A 17,397-nucleotide genomic window follows, 5' to 3' on the forward strand; every position below is an offset into this window, starting at 1 on the left:
GCGCAGATTAACCTGGAAGTTTAGAAGTTGCTAAGAGTGATTCTGCACTCCTCCAGAACAAACACTGTTGAAGTCTCCCCCCACCAACAGAGTACATTCCTTAACCAATCAGTGGATTGACAAATTTCCACCTTTATACTGATGTTCTCTCTGCAAAAAGATTCAAGGAATTTCCCAGGCACTTTTGACAGTGTAAGCAGCTACACGAAGGAAAGTTCCCCTCTTTTGGTTCACAGACGTAAGCTGGCAGGAGGATAAGTAATCCTCTGCAAACAGAACAAAAACAAGGCTGTGGTCAGGTTGTTTGGAGGCGGGGTGGGGAATGTTGGTTTGCTTTGGAGTCATGAAAACTCGGACCTTTCCAGGATTCCTGCCCCATTCCCAGCACCCTAATTTTCATTGCTGTGGGAGAAGGGTGTGGAAACAGAAGCACAGAAGGAAAGCCAGTGAGCAAGTTTTTTTTTAGATCTCTTGTCACTGGCTCATTGTTTATTAATACGAGATGGAGATTTGACACTTATCGGGTTGTTGAAGCAGCATTTTCTTTAAGAAAGTTATGAATGTCTTTCTAAGCATTCCCACACATGCCATTGTTAATAGAGGATTAATTTGGCTCTGCACAGAGCATATGCTGGGGTGAATGGGCTTGGATGTGCAATGAGTTGGCATGTAGGAGGGGCATGGAGAGTGGGTGGGAGTGTAGTGAGACGTGTGAAGGCCAGAGGGCTTAATATTTAGCAAGACAACTGGGGCAAAGTCCCAGAGTACGAAGGAGAGTCTTTTCAACAGCCCACTTGGCTGCCCCTGTGGCCATCTCTAATCTGCGTCTGAGGATGACAGGCCCATCTCCATCCCAATCACAAATTTCCTGACTCAAGCTAACCCCCTCAGTAGGGAATACCATGCGTTTATGCAAGTTTTGAGTTTGTATTGAAAAAATTGCATTACACACATGCTGGTTACTCACTGTTTTTAATTGGTAAAGCTTACATTATAATCATGTAACTCAATTATCAAAAGCTAATATTTTGATCATGCACTTTATGAAGCAGTAACTGAAGTGATTAACAAAATAGTGTTTTTTTTTAAAGCAGACATCTTTAAGCAACTATTTTTCTAATAATGCCACTCCCACTTAATCACAAAGCTTAAGTGTTATGAAGTTCATTAAGGAGCTGTCACTTTTTGTTTTGGTCTTGCATCCAACTTAAGTAACATGTTATTCCCACTGACCTAGTCCGGTAAGCTATGACCTGTTGTGTGCCATGGTTCAGATTTCATGGTCTAGCATTAAAGAGTTTTTATATTTTAACATCCCCATCCCACTTCTAGACATTGGGGGCTGGGGATGGGGGGGAATTTGTACAACTTCAGTCTGAGTTCGGTAAAAACAGCTCAGTCCTTATAATGTCAATATGAATTTTCACAGCAGAGTAGGGGAAATAGAAAACTAACAAAGACCTGTACTGAAAAGTTACTTGGACTAGCACACACAGCTAAAAACTAATAATCTGAGTACATCATGCCCCAAAATAAAATGGCTGCCTATGAACAATTAATAGTGGAAGAAGGGTCATAAACCAAGTGTGTAAAGGAGGAAACTTCATCTTTAAAAAGTGAAAGGCCAAGACATTAGACACAACTGCACAAATGTCACTTCTACAAGTGTTTTGCTGCCATTATTTGCGATGTTTATGCTTCTCTTTCTCTCCTTTGCATTTTTTCTCCTTTTTCTTATGCTTCTTTTCACCAGCACACTGTTAGGTGAAGAGAAAAACATCAGTTAAAATTGCACATTCTCAAAATAAAAATCACTTGTGCCCAGATCACCGCCTTGGGACTGCAAAGATGGTTGAGCTGCAGCAGTGCCTGATTGGCAAGGGCCAATTCCTTTTGATGCAGGTGGTATTAGCAAGGTTGAGCCTAATGTTCAAACACTCTCCAGCAGAGTTGGAAAAGGAACTAGCTTTTTTTTTAAATTCCCCATCTAGAGGCAGACTGGTATCCTCAATCCTGATCCAGTTGTCATCAGCAAACTGAGGTAGCATTGAGAACCTGTCAACCAATTGACACTTTGAATCACCAGGCAAGCGAAGATGTTTTAGGAGCTCACTAAATGGAAAAATCAAGTCAGAGCTGCATCCCCTCATTCAGTGCAGCATGTTCCAGCATCTTCTAGCAAGCCTGGGTGAGATTGTGACCAACACTTGCATTGCGATGCTGAAAGCATGCTGCACTGTCAGAGGTGCTCTCTCAGATGAGACATTAAACGAAGGTGCCATCTACCTGCTAAGGTGGATGTAAAACATCCCAGGATACTATTTTGAAAAAGAGTGTGTGTGTGTTCTTCCTGGAGTCTTGGGCCAATATTTAACCATCAAGTAACATCTTAGAGTTAAAAGCAAAAAACTGTGGATGCTGGAAATCGAAAACAAAAACAAAAATACCTGGAAAAACATCTTAGTGTTGATCTGGCCACTTATCACATTGCTGTTTGTGGGGGCTTGCTGTGTTTCCTACATTACAACAGTGACTACACTACAAATGTACTGTATTGGCTGTAATACACTTTGGGGACATTGAAATGTGCTATATAACTACAAGCCTTTCTCTCCACCAAAACTGTCATGTAAATAGTTGGAATTAGCAAACATCTGTATGAGGAGAGAATATGGTCTAAGTAGCTCCCTCCCAAGATTGTGTGGAGTCATGCACATGCCCACATTCCAGCATCTTCTGGCTCCTAATACATGTTATCATCAGACAACAGGAAAAGGACTTTAAAGACTCCTAACTGAACATAAACCCTGGTAATCTTTTAGTTAATGACTCCTTTGAACAGTCGTTTTACAGGTTTTATTGCCAATGATAAATAAACCAGAGAATGCAGCCAGGTGCATCAGATACTCGAAGGATTAGATTACATCTCGATTGCAAAGCAGAATGACATTCTGCTATTTGATTAACACACCCAAATATACCTTGAGCACTTTGTAGGATCAGGTAACAAACAGGTGATCTTAACTCTTTGGTTACTCAACAATCCAAGTTCAACATGATGAAGCCAACAAATGCAATGGCAAGCATTTGTTATGTTAAGGAAAAGCTGCTTGCCCAGCACAGTGCAGGATACACTACGTTGCAGATACATGCCCAACATAGCTTGTACACTGGGGTCATATTCATCAATGGCTTGTGTCAAGCAGCCAGGAAGGAGCAGGTTTATTAGGCCTTGGGTATCAAATGAGTTTTGTCAAAGAGGAAAGACAGCAGTAAAAACCTTCAATCAGGTTTTGAGGAGGGAGGAAGCAGTAGGGTAAGCGATGTGTCACTGCTGAAAGGTAAATCCCTCAGCACTTCAAACACCCACCAGTCACAGTGACTGGCACCATCAAGAATATTTTTAAATTGAGTAGGACAAGGACATAGAGGTTCAAACTAGTAAGAAGACAACAAAGATGCTGCCAGACCTGCTGAGTTCTTCCAGCACTATGTGGAGAGAGAAAGAGTTAACGGTTCTGAAGAAAAATCAGATTGGACTTGAAAGGTTAACTCTGTTTCTCTGTCCACAGATGCTGTCAGACCTGCCGGGTTCTTCCAGCACTTTGTTTTTATTTCCGATTTCCAGCATCTACAGTAATTTGCTTTTATTTTAGTAAGACAGGTTCTTCACAGAGCGATTAACACTTGCAATGGACAGAGGTGGGAAGGTAAAAAGACTTTAAATCACTTAGAAACTAATCAGAAGCACTAATAAAAAGGTGGAGTGGAGAGAAAATGTAGGATTTTTCTGAATGGCTGAGAAAATGGTGGGCCCAATGGTGTTCCTCACCTGGAATTTTCTGGTGAATGTGTGATTCTAGCCCACGCATAGGTACAAAAGGCTTAGCCAGTTGATCTCAATGAGAGATTTTGCTGTTTGTAATGTTTTAAATATCAACTTGCTTTAGATTATACCCTAGTACCTTGCAGCAATTATATACTCGTGAAGGTTGGTCTAAACCAGGTTGTACCATTATGTCGTTCACATTTCTCAATCTAGTCTATACCTCCCAGCCTAAAGCCTGACACTAATTAAGATACGTTGGCAGTGCACTGTACTAATCGGAACACTGTACTATGACTTAAACAGTGCTCGAAATGCATCTGTCCGGGACTGCAGCAGTTTTTATACTTGCAAGTTATTGACTCTGCTTCAGGCTAGAATTCAAATGTACAGTGCTGCAAACAAGGAAACAGGTGATGTGAGAGACAGAGGACAATTCCAGCAAATACAAAAGCCATCTCTTTCTTCCACAACTGTACCCCATCCCACCCTAATCCCATTGAGTTCAATGATGGACTATTCTTACCTTTCCTTTTCCCTCACCCTCTGAAGAACTGGAGCTGGATGAGCTGCTAGAACTTGAAGATGTATCATTATCTCCCTTCTGTAAAGAAAGTAAACCAATCAGGATCAGAATCATTCAGACCTTCAGTCATTTGGATTTGTTTGGTTAGCATTACCAGAAATTTAATTCTACAATAGTCTTCACATTGCCATCTATGGCTCAGTGTGTAGCACTCTTGCCTCTAAATCAGGTAAGGCTGAGGGTTTATGTTCCACTCAAGAGTCTTGATCACAGAACCCCGGCTGACACTCCCAGTGCAGTCCTGAGAGAATGCTGCACTGTTGGAGCTGTATTCTTTTGAATGAGACTGTAAACCAAATCTGCACCCTCAAATGGGCATAAAAGATCTACAGCATTATTGGAAGACAACTAGCAGACTTCTCCCTGATGTCTTGGCTAATAATTCCTCAATCAACACCCAAGAACCGATAATTTGGTCGTTATTACATTGTTGTATCCTTGCATGCAAATTGTCTGCCGTTTACTACACTTAAAATGTGTGTGTAATGTAGGAAACAATCCTCCTTCATCCCAGGTTAGGTTCCTGAACAAAAATTTGTTGGTAGTGACACCCAGCAGTGCAACAAGGTCCAAACTCCCATTGATTAAAAGCTGTGACTCAGCCTGTACAATGATACAGCCACTGATCTCAATCTTCTTGGCCTAGAACATTTCCACATAGTGCTATTATCAAAATAGACTCTTGTTCTAAAGTGTGCAGGGTTGTTTAGCAGGGTATTGTGTCTCAGTGACTGCAACAACTAGGATAAGGGGGAATGCAAAGAGTCTGCTCTTAATCGCTATGGTAGAAAGTGCTTCAACTTAACAGCTAGTGCACAGACATTCATGGTCTAGACTCTAGATAAAGAATGGCTGTGTGGGTAATGCTGATTGGTTAGCTGGACCCCCAAGGAACCAAACCCAATGACACTTCAGAAGAGGAAGAGAAGAAAGGATGGGGAAATAGTCACCAAGAAATTTAACCTGGAGAATGTTCCTTCTAGCCACAATATTGATTTTTAAACAACCTGTAATCTTTAGAACAAGAGTTTATTTTGATAATATGTGCTATGAGGCAATGTTCTAAGCCAACAAGATTAGAATTAGCAGCTATATAATTGTACAGAGTGAGTCACAAGCTGTGAAAGATGTGATATAAAGTGAAACTTCTTTCTTTCACTTTTGTCCCATAAGCAAAGTAACCCTTATAATGGGGTTTGTGGTGGAATGGAGGACATGAAGCTGATAAAACTTCATCATTTCAACCTTCTGTTTCAATCCAATTTATTTCAGTACAACATAGGCAGAAAGTTTCATTATTTTACTCAGAGATGCAGAATATAAAGACCAAGCAAATGCTGAACCTCTTGTGTGACCTTAATGGGGATGCAATCAGAGTATGATATTCGGTCTTGGAAAACATATTATGGGAGGGATATAAAAGCCAATAGGGAAGGTGCACTGTGGATTCACTAGGTTCTTGCCAGGGATGAAGGGGAGGTCACAAGTTTACATGAACATACGAATTAGGAAGAAGAGCAGGCCATTTGGCCCTTCAAGCCTGCTCTGCCATTTGATAAGATCATGGCTGATCTGATGTGGTCTCAGCTTCACTTTCCTGTCTGTCCCCTTAACACTTGACTCCCTTATCAAGCAAGAATCTGTCTGACTCAGCCTCCTCTGCTCTCTGGGGAAGAGAACTAACAAGTTTGTGGCTTATTTGTCCTTATTAGAAGGTTATTGGATCATCAAAGCATAACCCTAGTGATTCTGAAAAATTATACAGTAACTGGTGATAAACTGGGTCTATTTCTAACTCCCTGCTGTGGCATAAAACTTTTAGGGTCAGCCACAATGGAACCAAACATCCAGCAGTTTCTACAATGTCTGGTCAATCTGCAGCACAAGTTGAAAACACACCTTGGCTTCCGTTGGCAAGTGAGATGTTAAAAAGCCACAAATTGGGGAAAAAAAACAAAAAAAGTTAGAAAATATTTTGCTGCATGCACACAGAACAATTAAAACTTTAAATTCCAAAAAATGGGTTGTGCAAGTGCAGTCCATTAAATTATTTTAAAATGGAGCTCAGTAGCTGCTGCTAAAACTGAAAAAGGCAATTAGTAGGGGTAGACAGATGGCGGGACAGGTAGGGGGGGGAATAAAAAGGGTCAGTGCCACATTAATAGGTCAAACTGACCCATTTGCACAATTGAACACACCCTGGAATGCATCAAGTCATTCCAAACCTACGACGACTACCACCTAGAAGGACAAGGGCAGCAGACAGATGGGAACACCACCACCTGGAGGTTCCCCTCCAAGCCACACACCACCTGGAGGTTCCCCTCCAAGCCACACACCATCCTGACTTGGAAATATATCGCCGTTCATTCGCAGATGTTGGGTCAAAATCCTGGAACTCCCTTCCTAACAGCACTGGGGGTGTACCTACGCCACATGGACTGTAGCGGTTCAAGACGGCAACTCACCTCACAGGGCAACTAGGGATGGGCAATAAATGCTGGCCCAGCCAGCAAAGCCTACATCCTGTGAATCAATTAAAGAAAACAGGTTTGAGGGGACAGACCGGTTCATCAACATCAGTTCCCCGAGTTGTAGGAGTGATTTGAAGAAAGGTTCTCAGCACAAAAATATCTTTCCTTTATATAAAACTCATGAACTTAATAGATATGATCAAACTGCATAGGAGTGACATTGAAAGAGAGTTAAACAAGCAGGAATGAAATAACCTGCATGTTTCAGAGCCACATGAAACTCTATCTACTAGGAAACAAATCTGTCTAACATCCACAAAACATTGAAGCCACGGGCAAAATTATTGACAAGCTGCGTTTAATTTTAAAGATGCCTTAAAAACAGGAACCAAGCAGAAATGAGCATTACAGTAAGTAGAACAATGGCAATGGGTAAATTGGAATTGGTCCCATCACTTGTGGTTCAGGAGTGTGGGGGTCAGGGAGGATCAGCCCCTGTCCTGTAACTCCTGGCAGATGAGGATCAGACTGGGTTCAGGTGCCAATGCACCCCATGACAGAATAATCTGTCAATGTTCACCACTAAACTCACAGGTGAAGAATGGACACTTGGGCAAATTACTTCACATCTACTAGTAGCTACCTACAAAGAGAGAGGGACACATGCACACGCACCAAAATAAACCCTTGTTTGCCCTGTACATTGTTACTCATTGGGGGGATGGGGGTGTGAAAGAGGGAGAGCTAGGTAATGGAGAAAGAGTAGAGATTGAAATGAAGTGATCAGTTACCTTTTTGTGCTCTTTGCATTTTTCTTTCTTCTCCTTTTTCTCACAGGACTTGCCAAAATCTGATTCCAAAAGAACATTTCAGAATTAGACTAAACAACTGCAAAATAGCACATGGGATACACATTTAGAAATAAAATAGAGGCTCAAGAATTATTATTCCTTTTAAATCAAGGAACAACATGAAATACAGTAACAACTCTCCAGGGTTGTTTCCCTTTGCCCGTTCTCAACTTGCTTGGTGTGGCCTCAGTACCTCACCCCAAGTAAAGATTACTCAGTTTTGAACTTAAAAATGAATGTCGGTGGGCTATTTGACTGAAGAAGGCAGCCCAGGCAAAGCCAATGAAACACACATACAGGGACAGAGACACAGGTAAATGAAACATGGAGATTTCTCACTAGCTTTGATCAGAGACTGAATGGGGTCAGTCAGTAGCCTTACCATTCCTTGAACCCGGGTGACAAATTTCCCTGGGCAACAAAGGATCTTTGATATTGTGGAACCAGAAAGAGCAGGCGTGTTTCTCTAGTCCATTAAAAATTTATGAACTGTCCCCAAAGGAACACAAGCCCCACCCCTACCTTACCCAATATCGGTAAACATCAATCCAGTGAGCTACACTGGGCACATGTTTGACTCCTGCAGCTTGATCATTTTGCTGTGACCAACAATCATCCCCCCAAAAATTGATCCCCACAATATTTAACACCGAACATATCAACAGACTGCAATGTATTACTGAACAAAGCAGAAAAAGAAAGAAAATAAAAGTAAGATGGTGCGATAATAAGAACAAAGTACTGGAAAAACTCAGCAGGTCTGGCAGCATCTTTGGAGAGAGAGTGAAGCAAAGTTACCAATTCAAGTCCGATATGACTCTTCTTCAGAACTGTTCCGAGGAAGAGTCATTTTGGACTCAAAACATTAACTCTTTTTTTCTCTGCAGGTGCTGCCAGACCTGCTAAGTTTTTCCAGCTGTTTTTATTTCAGATCTCCAACATCTGCAGTATTTTGCTTTTAAGTTGGTGCTGAGTGACAACCATGTACATGAAGTGAGTCATGTCTGAATGGATAGGGTTTGTTTGGTTACATACAGCACAAGAGGACGACCTGTAAATGAGTACAGACACAACACATCCCCAAACACTGGGGGCTACGTTGGTGAGAGTGCAGCTGGGTGGGGAGTGGTTGTTGGAATCACTCCCTGTTCACACTTCATGCTTGCTGCAAGTTTGGAGTTGAAGAACATTTTGCTCAGGGGCAAACTGTACTGCACCATGCATAAATGGATTTTGGATATTATGACATGCAATCAGTGACATAAAGCCTCTTATACAGAGAGACAGACAGAGAGGGATAGACAGACACAGGCGGAGAGAGATGGAAAGGACAGGAGAGATAAGAAGAGATGGGAAAGAAGAAGGGGCATGGTGAGTTGAGAAGAGGTTGTGGTGTGGTGTAGGTGAATTCTGTAGTCATGTTCTGGTAATGACCCATCGACAGTAGGGGTGAGATCACACCAGGTTCACAGTAAGCACCAAACCAAGTCAAGCAGTACAAAACTAAAATGAAGCCAATAAAAGGTCAAAAAATGTCCACTTAACAAGGGGTTGAACAAGAAAACTTCAATTTGCCCATTACTGATGTGATAATATTGCAGAATAGACTACTTCTGATGACATTGTTAAACCATCTCACATTATGCAGCATGAAGCTTCTTCTGATCTTGTTACACAGCACATGAAACAGAAAAGAAAGGGTGTTGTCTCCTTCTCAGCTAGAGTCCAGTGCGGGCACCATATTATGGGCAGCATATGTGGCACTGGGAAAGAGGCAGTGAAACATCTTGGCAATAAAGCACCACCAGCTCAGAGATACGGTAGTAAAGTATATTTACACTTCAAGACAACAGATCTTACTGAAGTATTCAAGTTCCCAAAAAACATCAGCAAATTAATCTCAAGACGTTGTTTACCTTGGTCTTAAGGATGTCTGAAGGGTTTGGCAAGGCGGAGAGGGGGAACATGGGAGGAAATGTGCAAATCGAATGTAATTAGTTCGCACGGTGGGTGGGAAGGATTTAGAATCAAAGGTTGATAAACTCAGCCATTTTAAAGAGGGAGTTGGATGGCATTTTTACAAAGAGAATGCTTTGAGGGACGTGTGGTAAATGAACCCCTCCATCTGATATTGTCCTGTTCTGTATATTCTTAACTGTTCAGCTTCCTCTACATTAATTTCTCCCTCAACAGCCTCATAGCGTCTATAAGTGGTGAAGGTTCCTTCTGTTGACTTTCATTACCCAAGGATATGCGGACACCACAATGATTATCTCAGCATCAGTGCTGAGTTAACAGCAGTACTGCATGTTCTGACATTTCAGATTTTACACACTCCCTTCCAACAGAATGTAATCTTGAACTATCGTGCAGAGAGGGGGTTCAAGGTTCCTTTGACTGACAGCCTTCAGAGTCCAACATACATGAAAAGAATTTTCAGATTTACATTGCTTTTAAATACTTCATTCTTCAAGAGAAAGAAAGCCGATAAATTTTGTGAAGATATTCTTTATGGAGAGTAGAGAAAACTGGGATTGTTCCCCTTTGAACAAAGAAGGTTAAGGGGAGATTTAATTAGAGGCGTTCAAAATTATTTTTAAAAAGTGTCTTGATAAAATAAATAGGGAGAAACTGTTTCCACTGACAGGACAGGAGACAGGTTTGTAGTAATTGGGAATGGACCAGAAACGACATAAGGTTTTAAAAAATATATAAACAATCTTTCTGATCTCGAATGCAAATATCTGAAAGGGTGGTGGAAGCAGTAGTAATTTTCAAAAGGGAATTGGATAAATACTAGAAGGGGAAAGATTTGCAGCGCTATTTGGATTTATGGATAGCTCTTTTAAAGAGGCCTTGGAGAGCTGTATGATTCCATTACTAAAATGAAACACAATGGAATAATACTTGAGGACAACCTGGGACTGCTATCACTGACAACAGTTCGCTAGTCTTAACACAACTTCCACAAAACTATATACAAGTTACACAAAGATGAAATTTATAGAAAGAATTCCTGCCCAAGAATTAAATGTCTGGGACCCAGTTACTGAGTCCCATCCTATTAACATTTACACTTACCCATAATTAAGATTTTTTTGCCCAACGCCTCTCAGCCAGTCAGAAATCTCGCAAACGTGAAGACAACAGTCGCCTAGTTTTTCTTAAACTACTTGGAAAAATAAAATTTACTAAAAGTTACTTTGCACAGTATAGAACACCTCAAAGCTCCTCTATTGGGCAATGGAATGAAACAGGTGTGGAGTTTAGATAATGAAGGGAAGCGACTGAAGGTGTGGTCGAAACATAATGATTACTGACATATTCTTAAATGATTGTCCAAAGTGCAAATCAAGAGAAATCTGTGCCTTATATAGTGACAGGTGGCAAAATGTTGTTCATTTATAAATTTCTAACTGCATCAAGTAACTTTTGGTATAATATTAATTATATCACAGCAACATAGAATTCTACCAAACAAAATCGCCACTTATAAACTCAACCCCATTCATTTGGTTGGGGGTGTTTTTTTAATGCTTTCATGTGGAGGATTTGCTTGGCTGATGTTGAACCACTTTCCCATGTTGCCACTCCCTCTTCATACTTAATGCCACATTTTTCTGATGGGCGGATGTGCCGATATTCACAGTCTTGGTTTTGAAAGAAATTCCTTTGACCAGGAGATGGGAGTTATCCCCCCCTCCGCCCCGTGCCACCCCCACAAAAACAAAACAGGTGCAAAAACCTTAGCTGGTCTCAAGCAGTTTGGAAATATGGGCCAGCAAGGTATGATTTATCTTAAACTTCTCCCTACTGTCACCTCCTTATTCTCCATTTACAACTAGGACACATATTTTCTAATGTCTGCCATGATTATATAACCTTCAGTGTTCATTCACAAAAACATTTTAGCATAGCCAATTACTGCTATTTTTTGTCCTCTTGAACTTTTCTGTCAACTGAACCTGTCACCTTTTATTTCTCTCTTCTCGGGCACCGTGCACTTCACCGCTGCTCCCAACCCCAAACCAATCACTACCCTACTGCCTTTCAGCTCTCCTACCATTATCTCCCTTGGACTAGCCCGCAGTTTCCCTATGTGTCGCTCCTGGCTTTCTCTATAGGGCCCACCCAAGCACCCAGCCTCGAGTAGCAACATCAACTGCTCTACCTTCTTCACTTTCTGACCAAAACACCCACTGAGGGCTCATCTTGCAAACCTCCTTCCCACCCACTCGGTATTCACCCACCACTACCCGGTGGGAATCTGCCAGTGGATCAACAAAAACCAGCCATCTCCATATTTCACTGTATTACATTAACTCCATCTACAAGGGACAAGTCAGGAGTGTGATGGAATACTCTCCACTTGCCTGGATGAGTGCAGCTCCAACAACACAAGAAGCTCCACACCACCATAAAACAGCCCATTTCACTGGCACCTCATCCACCACCTTAAACATCTACTCCCTCCACCACCAACGCACAATGGTAGCAGTCTACAAGATGCACTACACCTTCTAAACCCACGTCCTCTACCACCTACAAGGACAAGGGCAGATGATGTATGGGAAACACCGCCACCTGCAAGTTCCTCTCCAAGTCACTCACCATCCTGACTTGGAACTATATCGCCGTTCCTTCACTGTCGCTGGGTCAAAATCCTGGAACTCCCCCCTTAACAGCACTGTGGGTGTATCTACACCACATTGTCTGCAGCAGTTCAAGAAGGCAGCTCATCACCACCTTCTCAAGGGCAATTAAGGATGGGCAATAAATGCTGGCCCAGCCAGCATCTGGGACCTTATTTTGGGAGATCCTCTGAAATTCAATCCCCCCTTAACTGGCCACTACTTTATGTTAATCCAGACAATAAGCATCACAGCTGATCTCAGTCTTACCCCATCAAGTGTACATTATTCATGAATCTTCCCACAATTTCCCTAATGCAATTCTTAGGGAGCTAAATATGCACAATCTGGGAATTGAACAAGATTTCTCTGATTCGTACCTATAGCTGAAGGGACTCTACACAATGTTAGCCCCTAATTAAGTAGGAAACATTTGTATAAAAGAGGCTGCAATATTCATGGCTTTTTGCAATGAATTATTTATAGTAGGAATATTTTACACAACAATTACAGTGGAACAATGTTGTGATTCAATGTTACAAGTGAACAACAGTCTAACTTTTACTTAATTGTTTTGTGTTTCAGGTGAAACTGAGATCTTTGCTTTTGCGATTACGCCCTCCGAATTTCCAAAATTAAAGAGGATATATAGGATCAGACGCTGTGCTGATACAAGTATCTACTTACTTTTTAATAATTCATTCACCAGGCAGGTGATTGGAACACCACCAGCCCCAAATTCCCCTCAAAACTTCACACCTTTGAAAATATATCATTGCATTTCCAGTGTCACTGGGTCCAAATTCTGGAACTCCCTGCCCATCGGCACTGCGGGTGTACGTACACTACATGGACTGCAGCGGTTCAAAAAATAAACTCAGCACTACCTTCTCAAGGCAACTCGGCACGGGCAATAAATGCCAGCTATGCCCATAAGCCTAGAATGAATTATTAAAAAGTAAGTAGATACTTGTATCAGCACAGCATCTGATCCAAAAGTGTTATATCTAGCAGGTATATTTCACAATAGGTTTGCCTCCTAAACAAATAAACTATTAAAATAAACAATTACTTAATGTGTCTAGGGCTCTCCATTCTCAGTAGGAGGATCTACATTTTTAACAGTAATAATGTCAATCTGGAACTGATGTCAGATTCCTGCCTCTCTCGCTTTGGCAAAGCTTAGAAACCACAAAAAAGTGTTAAGGGAGGTGGAGAAACTACCCCAGTTCTTTCATCTCTGCCCAAGATTATTGTTTCAATAATTAAAACCACAATAACTACAGCTTAATTATTTGAAATATAGTTGTGTTTTATTTTTAAGAACAAATGATAAAGTGAACGGATTAACTAGGAGCTGAATTACTGATCATTGACTAATTACAGGGTTGTGCCCCCTAGAATTTAAAAGGTGGATTTGATCGAAATATTAAGGAGAGCTGATATTTGAAATCGTTTCTTGCTAACACCAGGGCTCTCCCCACCTCTCCGGGGTTTAGACAGGACAAGAACCCGAGTAAACTCTCAACTCCCAGTACCAGGGTTCAGCTACTGAGATACCGCCTGAATGAGAAGGTTCCTCACCAACCTTCTCAACATTACTGAGCAAAGTTACAACTCCAACATTACTAATGGACAGCGAGAGCCAATTTAAACCCAACCCTGCTTTCACTTATTGCAACTTAAACCCAACTCTGCATTCACTTATTGCAACTTAAACCCAACTCTGCATTCACTTATTGCAACTTAAACCCAACTCTGCATTCACTTATTGCAACTTAAACCCAACTCTGCATTATACTACGCTGTGTACATTAGTATACTCGTGTGTTTTACTCTTACCTAATCCAAAATCCAAGGTGTGGAGTCAAGCCGGAAGCATAGAATAAAGAGTGAGTATACAGTTGGCGTTCTTTGTACGGTCTTTGGGGAGGGGTGTGATGCTCAGAGTTTCACACTCCCTCAATTCCAACCTCACCTCTCGGTGACTGATGGCACCCGGAGGATCTTGCTGTGTTGGGCGGGGTGATCACCTTCCTAAGTGCGTCCACCACACACGTTCCGTGTGAAAGTTCACTGAGTTTTCTGGCTTCTGAACACTGGTTGTTCCTGGTTTAGACTTTAGCAGTATTTCTAATTAGTTAAGGTGTGTTTTACCATAAATCCCGAACTAAACAAAATAACAGCGTCAAAAAGGGAAAAGGAGAACAGAAAATACTGCATACACTCTTCAGTTTATTATTTCTTGGATGATCGGTGTCACTGGCATTTATTGCCCATCCCTAATTGCCCTTGAGAAGGTGGTGGTGAGCTGCCTTCTCGAACCGCTGCAGTCCATGTGGTGTAGGTACACCCACAGTGCTGTTAGGGAGGGAGTTCCAGGATTTTGACCCAGCGACAGTGAAGGAACGGCCGATATATTTCCAAGTCAGGATGGTGAGTGGCTTGGAGGGGAACTTCCAGGTGGTGGTGTTCCCGTGTGTCTGCTGCCCCCAGGGCTGGTGCAAGAGTATGATGCACACCAGGTGAACCTTCACCCTCCCCGCAGTTAACAGTAAAATGGCACTAACACTTGTTCCCCATTAGCCTCACTCTCACAGAACCACTAAAAATGGACAAACTGACGGGTGGTTGTTATTGGCAGCCTCTCACTCCGGTCACAGCTCCCATTTGTTCTGTAGCACCCTGTTCCCTCAGTGCTGTTCATTCGATTCTCATGCTCCACTTCTGTACCTCTCAGGAGACCTCAACACACCACATCAGCACAAGATCACCGAGACGCTTTGTGATTGGTTAAAAACCATGTAGCTCTTCGGAAACAGCATTTTGGGTTAGCTGACAGCACCCATTCCCCATGGGTGCTGAATCCTGTTTGTTCACTTATGTTTCATGAATAAACAAATAACTTTTAAACAACAAAAAATCTTTTATGTTAACTTTTTATACTTTCTAATCAATTTCAATCCAATGTGTGAAAAAGTTTCATTTGCACGGTGAACTTTAAAACATAATGCTTATTTGAAGTTAACGTTTGAATGACATTACTTAAACTTGTGAATGAAATCTTAATTTGAATTAATTTTATATGTATGACTGGGCAGGTGGTTCACTGACACTTGGTTGAGGGTAGACATTAAGATGCCAATCCCAGCCAAGGTAACCTCTCCCTGTCATTGTTTCCCAGCTTTAGTATATATTCAAGGGCTATCCTAATGTTTTTAAACAATAGCTTTTTTCCCCCTAAGAATTTGTTAATGAAGGACTCCAGACATCTTTACAGAAATCCCTGTTTTACACGGAGATGTCTTGCCCTGCCCTTGTGGAGTTGTCCTGTATCTTTCCTTCCCTCTATCTCTCTCTTACTCTCTCTCTCTCCCTCTCTGCCCCCGCTCTGTCTATTTCTCTCTCTCTCTCTCTCTTTCTGTGTCTCCTTGACTCTAGCTGACTTTCTGTGTTCTCACTCTTTGTTCCTCTACCCCTTTCACTCCTGTGTGTGGTGTGTGTGTCTCTCTGTCCCTCTCTCTCTCAGACTGTGCATGTCTCTCCCTCTGTCTGTTTGGTCTGTGTGCATATCTCTCTCTGTTTCTCACTCTTTATAGGGTCCTTTTTGCTTGTGGTTCTGTCAAACTCTGACTCTTCCTCTTCCACACTTTCTAACTGCCTAGGTGTGATACACTAATTGCTGCCAATCTATTGGTTATTCACTAGCCCCAGGATAAATATTTTTGTGGGAAGTTTGTTTTTCCTTCCCTCTGGCTCAGTTCCAGCCTCTTCCAAGCTACTAACACGTAACTGCAACCGCATTCATTCAACTTCTCCGACATGATCAAGCACCGTGTGTTCATGAGAAGCTGTGACAGAGCAGGCAACTCCTTCAGACACAACCACACACCACACATGGAGAGACAGAATCTGCGGTGAGGAGAGCAGCTCTGCTTGCTGCTCCTCCAATCATGGCTCTGCAGTCAGTTCCTGCTCTCAGCAACTGTCATAAGCTCAGGCAGCTTTTGTGATCGACCTGCTTTTTAAAATAATTGAACTGTCAGTTTCACTGACAGATGCTCCCAGTGGTAATGGCTGCTTCTGACCTTCAGGTAGCTTTGTGGGTTTCCGGCTGGCTTTCAGTTTTGATTTTTTTAAAGAGCAGCAAGTTTTTTTGCTATTCCATCCCCCCTCCCACCTCCCATATTTGGCCACCCAAGGCAACCACCTAGTTTTCCTAATGGTTACACCAGCTCTGGCTGCCTTGTCCTTCTAGGCGGTATAAATTGTAGTTTGGAAGTTGCTGTCAAAGGAGCCTCGGCGAATTAGATGGATAGAAAATTGATTTATTTTGATTTTGCGGCAGATGATGAAATGTGATAACAATAAAAACAAAACAAGTAATCATAATTCGTTACATAGTTTTAGATAATCATTATATTAAAAATAAAATATAAAATAATAAAAGCATTATACAACTATGAACATTTCAGTATGCTAATAATTAGTCGTTTGGTCATACAGAACTTGAGTATTGTTAAAAAAAGACATTTTGTTGAATTTTGTTCCATTATTTTTAAATCTATACCTTTTATGCCCTGTTAGTCTTTCCACCCCACCCCACTAGAGCTATCTGTACCTTGAGTGTCCTGCCATCCATTCTTAATTAGCACATTCATTTAGATAATATCACCACCTTCAACACCTCTTTGTTCTTTTGTCTGTGACATCTTTTGATTATCTGCTCCTATCACTGCTTGCTTGTCCCTACAACCACCCCCCTCAACTTCTCTCTCCCCCCGCCCCCCCACCTTAAACCAGCTTATATTTCACCCCTCTCCTAATATTACTCAGTTCTGTTGAAGGGTCATGAGGACTCGAAATGTCAACTCTTTTCTTCTCCGCCGATGCTGCCAGACCTGTTGAGTTTTTCCAGGTAATTCTGTTTACATTTTGTTGAAGCCTTTCATCTTGCACTCATCAGGACATTCACAAGAATATCAATGTCAGGGTAAGCAACAACTTTATCCTGTATGAGAAGAGAGTG

General features: G+C 41.7%; 1 long non-coding RNA gene across 2 annotated transcripts; it reads right to left on the minus strand.

The window, feature by feature from the left end:
* Positions 1 to 955: 955 nt before the first annotated feature.
* LOC144671334 (uncharacterized) lies at positions 956 to 14,529 on the minus strand. Of its 2 annotated transcripts, XR_013573909.1 has the most exons (5): positions 14,211 to 14,529; positions 10,819 to 10,906; positions 7,678 to 7,736; positions 4,353 to 4,430; positions 956 to 1,757 (listed from the first exon to the last, which is right to left on the minus strand). It is a non-coding gene; the product is annotated as an uncharacterized LOC144671334 (long non-coding RNA). The 2 variants fall into 2 exon arrangements; XR_013573908.1 differs by lacking the exon at positions 14,211 to 14,529 and having other exon boundaries at positions 10,819 to 10,956.
* Positions 14,530 to 17,397: the final 2,868 nt, after the last annotated feature.

The sequence above is a fragment of the Cetorhinus maximus genome, chromosome 32, assembly GCF_964194155.1.
Source record: "Cetorhinus maximus chromosome 32, sCetMax3.hap1.1, whole genome shotgun sequence".
In the NCBI taxonomy this organism is placed as follows: Eukaryota; Metazoa; Chordata; class Chondrichthyes; order Lamniformes; family Cetorhinidae; genus Cetorhinus; species Cetorhinus maximus.